Source organism: Callorhinus ursinus, unplaced genomic scaffold (assembly GCF_003265705.2).
Source record: "Callorhinus ursinus isolate GAN/ISIS: 27379988/994484 unplaced genomic scaffold, GSC_fseal_2.0 scaffold16, whole genome shotgun sequence".
NCBI lineage: Eukaryota > Metazoa > Chordata > Mammalia > Carnivora > Otariidae > Callorhinus > Callorhinus ursinus.
Genome location: NW_027397078.1, coordinates 31580731 through 31594794, shown reverse-complemented (window position 1 = coordinate 31594794; position 14064 = coordinate 31580731).

Sequence of the window (14064 nt, the reverse complement as noted above, 5' to 3'; positions counted from 1 at the left end):
TAAAAACCAAATACCAAGCAAAAATCAATGCAGAACAGGAAATGGGGCGGGTAGCCGATCTGATTCCAAGGTTTAAGAAATTGTACAGTGCCCAGCAGGTGCACACATCCCATTGGGAAGTAACTGTGGTTATTGAAGACTGAAATTAAAATTTTTTTTTTATTTATATGCATTATTTTTTCTAAGTGGCTGCTAAATTGTTAGGATATAAATATTTAATAAGTTATTTGGACTTAATTACTTAACAAATGGAATTGTTAAGTGTTTCTTTTGGCCTAGAAATCCCATGAGAAAACTACAGAGACACGGAGTACTGTGAACTGAGGAAGTTTTGGAACCTCAGGTTTATTATGTTTTAGCTATTTAAATAGCTACTTGAAAATTGAAATTAATTAAAAATATTTGGCACATGCAACTTTGACTATATCAGTCTACTACTTAAAAATGTCAGTGTCCTTGCATGCTTACCAAGAAAACACCAAATTTCTCAGACCATTACTGTAGACTTTCCATGTTCCCCACCCAACGTACATTTAGGTTTAATCTTCTATCGCTATCATCTGGCTAAAGCAAAATATTCACCATTCCCAGAGTTATGACTTGCCCTCTCTACCACCTTCGTGGCCCAAAATGCACTCTCCTACTGGTATCCTACTAATTCTTCAAGAATCTTCAAAACCGCTTTTTCTGCCATCTTGGAGTCTGAGGAGGCCTGCTGGGAACAGGACTCCTATAACGCCAGATAATATCTGGAAGGCTGTGGTCCGAGGCCATTTTTGCTGGCTATAAGCAGGGTCTCCGGGACCAGAGGGAGCACACAGCTCTTCTTAAAACCGAAGCTGTTTATGCTCGAGATGAAACGGAATTCTATCTAGGCAAGAGATGTGCTTATGTGTACAAAGCAAAGAACAACACAGTGACTCCTGGTGGCAAACCAAACAAAACCAGAGTAATCTGGGGAAAAGTAACTTGTGCTCATGGAAACGGTGGCATGGTTCGTGCCAAATTCTGAAGCAACCTTCCTGCTAAAGCCATTGGCCACAGAATCCGTGTGATGCTGTACCCCTCAAGGATTTGAATTTAATGAAAAGTAAATAAAGGTGTAGATTTGTTCTCTTGAAAAAAAAAAAAGAAAGAATCTTTAAAACCCAAAATAAATTCTGCCTCTTCCATTGAAGAAATTTGTCTTTCTGTTCTGTCAGATGTGATTTCTCCTGCTTGGAACATCTGTTGACTTATTATACAACTCTTGGGAACATTTATCTCATATTTCCCCTTCTTTTCTTTTCTCCCTATTAAATGGAAAGTTCCCATATGGTAAGGCTCATTTCTTACATGGGTTTCTGTGCACTGCAATGTTACTACCTTGAATGGATCATTGGAATGGATTGGTGAATGGAAGGATGGATGCATGGGTAGATGAATGGCTGGATAGTAAACTGATGGATGGGTAAAAATATCGATGTATGGATGGAGGACAGGTGACTAATGGATGTGTAGATGAAGAGGTACATGGATGAGTTAGTGGTTGTGTGAATGAATGTTACAGCAGTTTGAAAACCCATTTTTCCTAATATTTTAGTCCCTCATAGTTATAAATTATTGAGGGGTTAAATCCAATTAACAATCCTTTTACCATTCCATGCCTTATTAGAATTCTAACATCCCTTCTTATCTGATCATGATTTAGAACAAAATCTCTACTCACCAATAAGATCTGCTTCTCCCAGTCAGTTTTATACATTAGTTTCCTTATCAAATCATTTGATTTGTCTGTCCAAAAAAATAAGTATATTGATTATGACAGAATTTTTATTATATATATTTTGTATTCTATAGTCACATAAAGGCAGCATGCTTATAGTGAAAAATCAAGTCTCCCCATAAAATGTGGGAATTAGCTAATTTTATACAGATATGGTTCAAGAGAATATAATGGAGTGGACTATGAAGATCAAACACAAAATTTGACAGTGATCTTGAGAAAGGGAACTACTGTTCATTGAGCATTGCTATGTGTCATTTAATTTTCTTTCTTTTTTTTTTAAAGATATGTTTTATTTATTTATTTGACAGAGAGATAGCACAAGTAAGCAGAGTGGCAGGCAGAGGGAAAGGGAGAAGCAGGCTCTCTGCTGAGCAGGGAGCCCAATGCAGGGCTTGATGCCAGGACCCTGGGATCATGACCTGAGCCGAAGGCAGCCGTTTAACCGACTGAGCCACCCAGGCGCCCTTGTGTCATTTAATTTTCCCAACTACCTTGTGAATTAGAGATTATTATTCCTATATCCTAAATGATAAAACAGAAATATATAGAAGTTGTGGATCTAGCCCAAGGTTGCACATTTCATATATGGGGGAAACAGTATTGAGAGTTGCACAATTGTTATCAATTTAACGTGGCTCAAACCTATGCTTCTGGCTCCTCGCCACATTGGGGTGCATACGTGGACACCCAGCAGTGAGAACTAGGAAGAAAACTTCAGACAGAGAAAAACTGGCCTAGGTTCGTCCTCCACTCCCCAGTCTGCTGACCCTAGTAACAACAACAGCTTGAACCCAGGAGCCATAACAATTATAGTTGTCTACTTCACATTTCAGAGAATCAAGGAGTAAAAAGGAGAGGAAACTCAGGAGAGAGGAACATGAAGGGAACGGAAGACAAGAGGGCCCTGGGAAATCTGCAGAATTAACTATCAATGGCAGAAGCAAAGAATCTTTCCCTGTCTCTCTTTCCTCCACCAGGCCTGTTAAGTCTATTGATCAGACTTCATTCCACGGCTCCAGCTCAAAAGTTTAAAGTGGATCTGGAAGGCACTTAACAGCTGGAGGTTCTCAGCTAACCATACTCCTTGTAGCTGAACAACACCTTTTGTCTGGAAGGAAGATCTGAGAAGTGCTTCTCCATGGATACCATGGTTCTTCCTATGAAATGTATCCTAGGAGAATACCATGGATGGGAGATGGAAGAAGAGCAAGAGGTAAGCTCATAGGAGACCTGATTTCTGACTGACCCCCACTCAACGTTAGTTTACTGTGACCATCTCTTAACCTCTCTGGGTCTCTGTTTCCTCAGCTAAGAAACGGAGGGGGGGCTCTATTTGAAATCTAAGAAATACTTGATTCCAGATAGCATGAATTCTTATCTAGAAATCCCGTGGAACTAACAGGGTATTAAGAGCATGGAGTTTAGGGCAGATTGCCTGAGTTTGAAATCTGGCTTTAGCACTAATCTTGGGTAAATTATAAAAATCTCTCTGGACTTTGGTTTCCTCCTCTTTAAGATGGGACTAATAATAGTCCATACCTACCTAATAGGGGTGAAAATCAAAAGAGAAGGAAGCATTTAGAAAAGTGCCTGGCACATAGTGAATAGTCAGCAAATGCTAGTTACAACTCCCAGCCCCTGGCGGCACATGTTCCCACATACAAATACTCTTGAAAGGACCCCAAGCTTAGAGTGAGAATTTAAGGGGCAAATGGTCCAGGTTAGGCTGGGCAGCAGCTGCATTGAAGGGAGAACGTTAGCCCTGCTTTTTGTATACCCTCGTTTCTGAGAAAGGGTAGAAGGCATTTTTCTTCCCAGAGTACAGTGTGTGGTTGCTTCCATCTCTGATCTGATTGTTTGCACCTCAATGGTTTTTTAATCGAAGGTTTTTAAAAATTGTTAATTGAGTTCTGCTCCTGTGACCGTTTGAAGTCAGAGTCTCAAACAAAATGCTTCAGAAGCCCATAAACATCATCGTCTGCTACAACCTGCTCAGAGGTATTAACTTTCTATTCTTTTATTTTTTAGATGCTTGACAACTAGGCTTCCTTTGCTATCGCCATAATGAGGCATCACCTGTAAGTCAGCCTCACAGCCTGGGGTGGGGATTCTGGCCAATCGCTTATCAAAGGCAAGGTTCCCATGTTTTCAGGCCTTTGATTAAGGAAAGAGGATGTGCTTCAGAAATTGATTCCAATGATGATCCAGACCCCAAAGAGCAAGACTGTTGTCAATCATAATCATCAAACGTGGAGCTTACAAGTGAATGAAGAGGAGTGCATGTTTGGATGATCAGTAGATCATCTTTCTAATCGCAGTAGAAGTCTTGCTCTGATCCTACAAGTAGCCTCTTTGCCATGGAATCAGAAATGGTGAATGTTCACGGTTATTAAGAGTCAACCCTGGGGCACCTGGCTGGCTCAGTCAGCAGAGAGTGTGACGCTTGATCTCAGGGTTGTAAGTCTGAGCCCTACGTTGAGTGTAGAGATTACTTAAAAATAAAATCTTTTAAAAAAAAGAGTCATCCAGAAGCATAGCAGTGCCTTCAGAAAAATGGTGCATAATTTGCTTTATGTTTCCATAAAGATGTTTCATTTTGTTTATTGAAAGAGGGAGTACAGTTGAGGTCCTATCACCACTGGGAATGAGTGAGCTTCTTCTCTCTACATCTTAAATTACTTTGATATTAAAGAAATGTGACTGTAGACATGAGACAGGAACTGAGCATCCTGTTTATTTCCCTAGAGGCAAACAAAACAAAACAAAACAAAAGAAAAATAGAAAAACAAAAAATACAGGATGCCATTGCTAAGGAAGAAATAGAAACCACAGCTGCTGGACTCTGTGTTTTTTCCCATTTGTTTTTCAGCTCCCTAATTATTTATCCCTAGTTTCTACTTACTTGTGTTTCCGCACACTTTTTTTCTCCTCCTATCAGTCCATTTCACTTCCCAGGAGAACCCCGAGATCTCTTCAGTTCTACCCTTTGTCCCCTTTAGAGGCATGCAGTCTGGTGCTTAAGTACCCAGTTATCAGAATGCACTTCCTAGCCCATTAAGTTCAGGCAAAGTGCTTCCCCTCCTCATACCTCGTGTCCTCATCTGTAAAAAGGATAGAAAGGGTCCTATATCATAACGCGGTGGTAAGGATTCCATGGGGGTACACATATAAAGCATCTAAATCACTGTTAACTTTTTCTATTATACATCCTCTGGCCTCACTCCTTCCCATAAATCCGGTATCACTCATTAACTAGCAATTTAGAGGAAAAGGAAGGGAAAACTGGCTAAAAGAAACAGAAAGGTGAATGCTGATATAGTAGTTTTCAAGTGGGGGGAGTGGGAAATGGAGTGTTAGCTGTCATTAAAGTATGAGAAGGCACTCTAGAATTTTTGCATAAGGGTCTAGAACAATCACTTGAGCTCGTATAATTCATAGAGGAAAACAGGTATATAGGCAAAGCCATATGTAGTTTCTCTGACCCCGTGATAGAGAGCATTTAGCATACCTACTTAGAAAAGAATTCGGACTAACAATTGATCTCACTCTTCTAGCTTTTGTAGGACACAAGCAGAATTTAAAATACATTAATACAGCTGTGGGGAGGAATGGGAAAGGATGAGAGAGAGAGGGTAGTAAAAAAAGCAAATCAGTCCCTTTCCCCACTGCATTGAAGAAGCATTTTCCTAGGCTGACCATCTGCTGGCCAGTCTGAAGTCAATTCCATCCCAAATCATGTGCGCTCCACGGCACTTGGGCAATCTTGGGTCTCCAGATTGATGCAGGCCAGAAGAAAGGCATGTCTGAATGGCCAGAATGATGCTGCCACCCTTCTGGGAAGCTCCAGTGTATGCCACAAGCCAAGGCCTCAAAGACATGTGCAGAGTTACTTGGTTGGCATTATTCATCGTGTTAATACTAGATTCTATTTTAGACATCGTATAAGCTTTTAACAGTGGAGGATTTAAAACCTATACAAAACAGACGTGTGCATAACATGAGCTGCCCTGTACCCTCCATCTATCATTATCATCTCGGGACCCATCCTGTTTCATTTTTACCCCGACCCACTTCTCCACTTCCCATATGATTTTGAAGCAATTCCAGGCTATCATATCATTTCACCCCTAAGTATCTGAGTAAGTTTCTCTGAAACAGAGGTTGGCAAACTCTGGCCCATGGATCAGCCTCCTGTTTTATCAATAAGGTTTACTGGAATGCACCCATGCCCATTAATTTACCTCTTGTTCATTGCCTGCTTCCCCAGAGACCCTATAGGCCATAAAGCCTAAAATATACACATTTGGCCCTTTAAGAAAAAGTTTGATAACCCGCCCCCCCGCTCTAAAAGATAAGGACTTTATTTATTTATTTAAATTTGTTTTATTTTATTATGTTATGTTAGTCACCATACAGTACATCATTAGTTTTTGATGTAGTGTTCCATGATTCATTGTTTTCATATAAGATAAGGACTTTAAAAAAACGTAACTAGAATACTATTATCACACCTCAAAAATTACCAGTAATGTACTACACAGTAACTTGAAATTGTTTAGGACTCTATACCTTATTAAGTGCCTTCATATTTGTTACTTCATTTGAATCTGCAACAACTCTCTGAGATAGAGCTGGAAAACTTTAATGTCATTTAAATCCCTTTTATGTATGAAGAAACATGGAAACATAGAGAATTTAAAAGTGATTTCATCAAAGCCAGGCAGCTAATAAGCAGTTTGAATAAGCCTCTGCCTCTCCCCTGATATATTGTGGTAGGTCAAGGGGAAGTTTGAATTCTGCAGTATGTGAATGATAAACTCCTGCGTACGTCTCAGTTCTATTTCATGAGTATGTGACTTGAAGGACCTGGGGTGGAATATATACTTCAGACATGACTTGGAGTTAATTTAAGGTGAACCTCCTTCAAGCAGTAAAAATAAGCAAGTTTTTATCCCGAGTGTGAGTTCCCGTGGAACCACTCTGAGTTTGAAGAGCTGCAGTGGCGTCTGGAGAAAAATCTAGGGGTAATCCTGTTTCCCAGCATCTTCCTTAGAGAAGAACATGGTGTATTATTTTACAGGCCAAAGAAAAAGGGTGAAATGTGAGGGGTGGAAATTCACTTTAGTTACACGAGCACCCAGAGTCTGGGGTGCATCCCAACTTTTTCTCTCCCATAAAGCTGGCTGGAAACATAATAAAAACCAGACTTTCTCATGAGAAACCTGATGGCATTTTTATTGGTTTGTCTGTGAGATAATACTCCACCTTTGGGAAGAAAATCCAACAGAGCTTGTAAGAGTGGGAAATAGTCACGGAAAGTCCAGTTGTATTTCAGAAACCATAAGAAAATTAGTTTCCATTTTCACATGACCTGAAACTCAATATAATCAAAGGTCATCACCCAAGCAGTGTCCGGATTATTTAAAGTAAAAGCTTGATTATGTTTACAAACTAGCTTTCTTTAAGAAATTGAAAATGTGGGGTGCCTGGGTGCCTCAGTCAGTTAAGCATCTGCCTTCAGCTAAGGTCATGATCCCAGGGTCCTGGGATCAAGTCCCACATCGGGCTCCCTGCTCAGTGGGGAGCCTGCTTCTCCCTCTCCCACTCCCCCTGCTTGTGTTCCCTCTCTCGCTGTCTCTCTCTGTCAAATAAATAAATAAATAAATAAATAAAAAGAAAGAAAGAAAGAAAGAAAGAAAGAAAGAAACTGAAAATGTTGTCCTAATTAGGCAATTAGCTCCCTGAGAGTAGGGACAATTGCAGGGCCTAGAACTGGGTCTGCCAGGGTGTGGCACTTCATCTAAGTGGTGTTCAATGGCTACACAGTGTCAACATCATTACTTTCGGTATGGGCCTAAAGTATGACCAGATCATACTTCTGGTCTTTAAAGGAACCTATCTCCCCAAATAATAACTCTATAGCGGAGAGAATTCTGATAGGATACCACCTTAACCAAGTGATCAAGGTTAACATCGCCAATGATAAGTCATGTGGATATCACATAGCCTGTGGTAGGTCAAATAATGGCCCCCGATGATATCCAAATTCTGCTCCCTGGACCCTGTGACTATGTTATATGGCACACTTTATGTAACAAAAGGAACTTTGCAGTTGCAGTCGAGATGGGGAAATTATCCTGGATTATCTGGGTGGGCCCAGTGTAATCTTAAGAGTCCTTATAGGGGTGCCTGGGTGGCTCAGTCGGTGAAGCATCTGCCTTTGGAACAGGTCACAATCCCAGGGTCCTGGGATCGAGCCCCATGTCGGGCTCTCTGCTCAGCTGGGAGCCTGCTTCTCCCTCTCCCTCTGCCTGCCGCCCCCCCTGCTTGTACTCTCTCTCTGTCAAATAAATAAATAAAATCTTTAAAAAAAAAAGAAAGAGTTCTTATAAGAGGGAGGCAGAGAGATGACTTTAGGTATGGGCCTAAAGTATGACCAGATCATACTTCCATGACTATGGAAGAAGAGAAGGCAATGTGATGACAGAAGCAGAGACTGGAGTGCTGTACCACCTGCCAAGGAATGCTGGGAGCCTCCAGAGGCTGGAAGAAGCAAGGAACAATTCTCCCTGAAGTGTCCGGTAGGAAGCAGGCCTGGCAACATTGATTTTAGTCCCGTAAGACTCATTTCAGACTTCTGGCCTTCAGAACTATAAGAGAATAAATTTCTGTCATTTTCAGCCACTAAATTCATGGTAATTTATTACAGCAGCAATTAAGACATACTCTCAGATATAATGTGATGAGAAGAGCACCTTGCCTCTGTGGTTTCTCTCCCCTGTCTTATAATGAAAAAACATCAGACAAACCCAAATGGAGGGATACGCTACAAAATACCTGACTAGTGCTCTTCAAAAGTGTCAAGGTCATGACAAACAGGAAAGTCAGAGAAAGTGCCACAGAAAACAGGAAACTAAGGAATCATAAGGACTGGAGTGTGGTATCTTGGCCTGGATCCTGGAACAGAGAATGACAGTAATAGAAAGACTGGTGCGATCTGAATAAAGTCTGTAGTTCAGATAGTCGTTTTGTACCCATGCTAATTGCTTCGTTTTGTAGACATCGACAATAGAGGAAACTGGGGGAAGGGTCTATGGGAACTCTTTGCACTATTGTTGCAAATCTCTGTAAACCTAAAGTCATTTCAAAATAAAATGTTTAAAAAGGAATCCCTCCCAGTAACATTTGTCTCGTCAGGTCTGTTATTGGAGGTGGAAATGATACAGGGATGTGTTTTAGGGATTCTGGGGCTGCACTGATTGGATTCTCCTGGAAGAAGGAAGAACGAGCTGGAAAGAGAGATGACTGAGGGTAGAGGCAAGCTGCCACTCTCCATCGCATTAGGTGCCACTGGGTGGTACTAATACCTCATGTTGTCCTGGAACCAGAGGCAAGGGAAAAATGCCCCTGTATTTTATGGAGGGACATTTAATGGCACAGAACAGTTCAGTGGCAAATAATGTTCATTGAATTAATTTGATTTGCCCAAGCTCACCGAGCAAAGAGGGTGAAAGAAAACTTCACTCTCGAGGGCAAAAGTACCAAGAACTGGTGGATGTATTTTCAAACCACCATACCAGGTGTTCTCTTAGCCTTGGCTCTGACTGAGAGTTTGATCTTCTATGCTAGGCTTTCTCTGGACAACCACATTTCCTCCCACAGTTTCGTGTGGCTCAAAGTGAAACCTGGCTTTCTTTCAGAAGACTCCCCCCATCTCTCTTCTAAGTTTCTACGCCCCGTGAAAAGTCACAGCATGTTAAGAAAAGAGAAGGGAACTTGAAATGATCCCAACCTTTCAGGATCTGGTTATAGTCATCTGTCTCTTTTGTTCTTGCTCTAGCACTAAAATGTGACATCTCTGATTCTTCTCAAGCAAGGGTTGCTGCAACCTTCAGCAGCTTCTCCATGGTGCTGCCACCGTATGACATTGACGTTGTGTTCAGTACCCACTGACTATCACCACATGACCTTGTCCTTGAAGCCTGACTTTACTTGATTCTTGGCAAGTCTTTTTCTATACATTTGTATAGAAAAAGCATTCAGTGTGCTCGTTCTCAGGCAGTCCTCTTAATTATTTACCTCTTTGGCTTCAGACTTCAGCTCTCATTTCTGTCGACTTCCTTACTTTCCCTTGTTCAAGTAGTGAACTCAGTGTACCTGAAACTGGATTCAGCATTTTTCTCCACAGTGGCCTCTTCATTCTCTGAGTCATGAGCCTAACAATAAAAATTCACCATCTTTGGCTTCTTTTTTGCCTATATTTGTAATGAGATTCTTGCCCCTGTATTGTATCAAAAAGAGCTCATCTGCCACTCAGCCTTGGGAGAGTTCCTGGCCATTATCGGGGACAGCAAAAAGCCTCAGTTTCTTCATTCAGCTTCAGATTGGTCCAATTGCTGGTTCCATTCTAAACTTGAGATTCCAGTTTCCTATCTGTCCCCATTTCCTGCCCTGGTTTCTTAACCCTTTCTGCCACATCTCCCTAACACCTAGATCATCACCTCTCAGACTATTATAATGTGCACATGAATCCCTGAGGATCTTGTTAAAATGCAGATTATGATCCAGGAGATCTGGGGTGGTGCCTGAGATTCTGTATTTCTAATGAGCTCTTGGGTGATACCCATGCTGCTGGTCCAGGGCCACACTTGGTAGCAAGGGCTCATAGCAAGTCTCCTAAATGTGCTTCTTCACTCACCATCTTTCTCCACAAAGGGGAAAACACAAGTGCTGTCACATTGCCAGGCTTTCTGGATCTCACACCGCCAGCATCATTTGTCCCCGGCATAGGAGAGTGCTCAAATCCCCTGGAGATGCCATGAGAAATACTGATTCTTGGGTTTCACCCCCTGGAGATTCTGACTCACTGGGTCTGGGGTAGGGCCTCAGAATCTGTATTTTTAAGAAGCACCCCCCCACCCCCACCCAGGCAGTCTTAATGATTTTTTAAGAACAAGTGTCTTACAGGTTAAAGTCCAAACTGAAGCCTTAAATATAGTCTTCCCCAGCCAATCCAATCTCCTTTATTTCTCATTTATTACTCCCCCCAAACCTTTGTTCCGGGCAGGCTGTCTCTTAAAAAGACCCAAAGCATTCCCTACTCTTTACTTTGGCTCCACCTACAAATTCTCCCCACTCTAGAATTACTCTGTCTTATCTGTGTATGTTCATGGTCACTCCACCAAGAATACGAGCTACTGGAAGACAAAGTGCCACACACACAGCTGGTAGGAAGAGACTTTGTCTCCACTCTCTTTAGCCGTGTCAACTCCAACCATCCTCCCAAATTCTACCAAGTCACTGCCTCCACCCCCATATTCAAGTCCCATGGGAAACCCACTTTTCTGGAAGAATGGAAAATGTGACTCTCCTGACTGAAATAGAAGTGACACCCTGTCCTGACACGTAGGAAAGGATGCTGAGTCACACTCCAATCCTATCTGGAAACAAGTCCCTGGGGACAGGGACTTTGTCTTATATTTGTTCTATGCTATTTTCATAAGTCAAAAGCATCTCATGTTCACCATTAAATGAAATGCTAAGTAAACATCTGAGTATGTTTGGTGATCTGCCAGAAGGTGACACATAATGGTAGGGATGAAGAGAGTCATTACAGCTAATTAGTCAAAATGACATCAAAATTTTCTAATTAGCTTTTGTAAACATCCTTGTGCCAAGAAAACATTAGGTGTTGAACCTCAATATATCTACTCCTAAAATATGATTAGAACAGCCTACGGTGCCGCGGAACACGTAAGGCTAACGCCAGTCATGAGAAATCAGGATCTACCAGCATCAGTTTAACTTACACAGGAAGAAACACTTACGGCTCAGTAAGAATTAAAAAGTGAGGCCGACTCAGCACCCAGGGTTGTCTAAAGAAAGAGAAACAACATCCAGGAGTCCTTTTTTTTTTAAAGATTTTAAAAATTTATTTATTTATTTGGCACAAAGAGAGAGAACAAGCAGGGGGAGCGGCAGGCAGAGGAGAGAGAGAAGCAGGTTTCCCGCTGAGCAGGGAGCCCGATGTGGGGCTCGATCCCAGGACCCTGAGATCATGACCTGAGCCGAAGGCAGACACTTAACCGACTGAGCCACCCAGGCACCCCTCCAGGAGTCCTCTTTGTGAACCACAAATATGCTCTCTGGACCAAACCTAACAAGAGAATACATGATCCATCAAGATGTCACCCAAACCTGCCTCTAGCTCATTCCCCAACCCCTCTCTTCCAATCCAGGTGTTCCTGTACCTAAAGCTGTCCCCTGCCCACTGCCATGCTCTTTCTCCTATGCCTCTATTCTAGGCACATACTATTTTCTTTGTTCAAGAGGTCCTGCCACACACTCACTCAACCTTTAAGATCAAATGTCCCCTCTGGAGAAAAGGTAGTTGCTTCATTCTAGGGAGGGAATGGGGTCTAAACTGCTGCCACTTATTCTGTAAGAAGCCAGAGTTTATTTCTATTTAAACAATACTCAAGGAATTTTTAGAAGGTCAGAAGGCCCAAAGATAGCCAGGTTTAATATAATATTATAGCCAGGCGCCGGCAGCTGCTGCCTGTTTTGAAATCTTCAGGACAACCCTGGGTGGTTTGACCCTGGTAATTCTCCCAGTCCACAAGTGGTGCATTCCTCTGAGTTTTGGTGTAATTCACACGAGGCTAGCCCTCAAGTAATGATGACCGAAAACAGTGCTAGAAGCAATCATTGTCATTGAGAGGAAGAAAGGTAAATGATCAGAGAAGAAAGCCACCATAGCAATTTCAAGCAGCAAAATTATTAATTCAGTATAAAACAAATGAGCATTTGCAGAATCTGTATGAAAACCCTTCTTGCATTATTCTTTGAAACCAGATCCTGTGACTATGAGCTCAAGGAGCTGGGATCTTGACAGATCTTGTAATAACACGTATCTTCATATTCTTTTTCTCAGACTCTTGCACAGTGCCTGAAAATCGGCAGACATGTGATCAGTGTCTTTCAAGTAAATGGAGGAGTTGCTGATTCACCTGTATGAATAGGACTTTCTGCCCATTAATCCGAGGTCAATCCCTCTTCTGACTTTATTGGGCTTTTCCAGAGTAAAACCCAACACTAATCTCTCTGAATTGCAACAATAATAACAGTTTTATAGTAAGAGCAACCAGTATTAATTGAGCACTTACTAGGTGCCAAATGCTGTGAAGTCTTAACATGGATAATTTCAGTTAACTTCACAAATTATCCCCACTTTCCAGAATAGGAGCTTGGAGCTTAGGACACCAAGTAATTTAATTTGCCTACGTCATTTGCCAGGGCAGTACGTGAAGGAGTCAAGATCGAAGCACAGAAGCCATATAGTGCATTATTAAGGTATAGTGCTCACAACTAATCAATGCCACTAGGCTCACAGTTATTGACTCATTACCGGTGATGCTGATCTCCACTGAGCAGCTCTTCCCACTCCAGGCATGCAGCATCAGACCCTCTACGGCTGGCTGAGGGGAGCACAAGCCCCTTGGATTTGTGGAAGAGCGTGGGGCCATCTCAGTGTTGCCACTGGCCACTGGAAATTACCATGACAACGCGCTTGTAGTCTTCTTTGGTGGGCTCTGGCCCGGTGATGAGTGCAAGCTTCTTTACTCCTTATGTATCCCAAAAAGCCAACCCTTCAGTGGCAGTACCTGGTAGTAACTGGCTTCCTGTGATGTGCCTGAAAGAGCAGGCTCCACCTACGTCTTGAAGCTAAACCCCTGTAGACATATGTGGAAGTTGTTGGCTAAAGGTCCAAACTCAAAACTCGTTGTACCTCCTCAGTAAAGCCTTTTCTGGCCCCCAGTCAGCTCTAAGTTATTTCTTTCCACTCCCCAATTCCTTGGTGTTCTATGTGTAAGTCCTTTTCAGTTCATTTCCTACTCGGGGCTTAAGGGGAAAGTTGCTACAACACATGGCAAGCAGTCAATAAAAAAATTGCAAATAATTGCATCAAAATGCCAGTTCATGTAATTTTAAGTCCAATGAGAAAAATCCCATTTTTCTGGAAAAGACTACTGATCTTTGAGATTTGAGAAGTAGCCAACTCCTGATTTTATTTCTCCCTGGTAAAGGGAACAATAATAGCCTGGCAAATCTATGGGGAAGAGCGTGTATGTATGTGTGTGTGTGTGTGTGATGGCCTGGTAAATCTATGGGGAAGAGGGTGTGTGTGTGTGTGTGTGTGAGATGGCCTGGCAAATCTATGGGGAAGTGTGTGTGTGTGTGTGTGTGTGTGTGTGTGTGAGAGAGAGAGAGAGAGATGGCCTGGCAAATCTATGGGG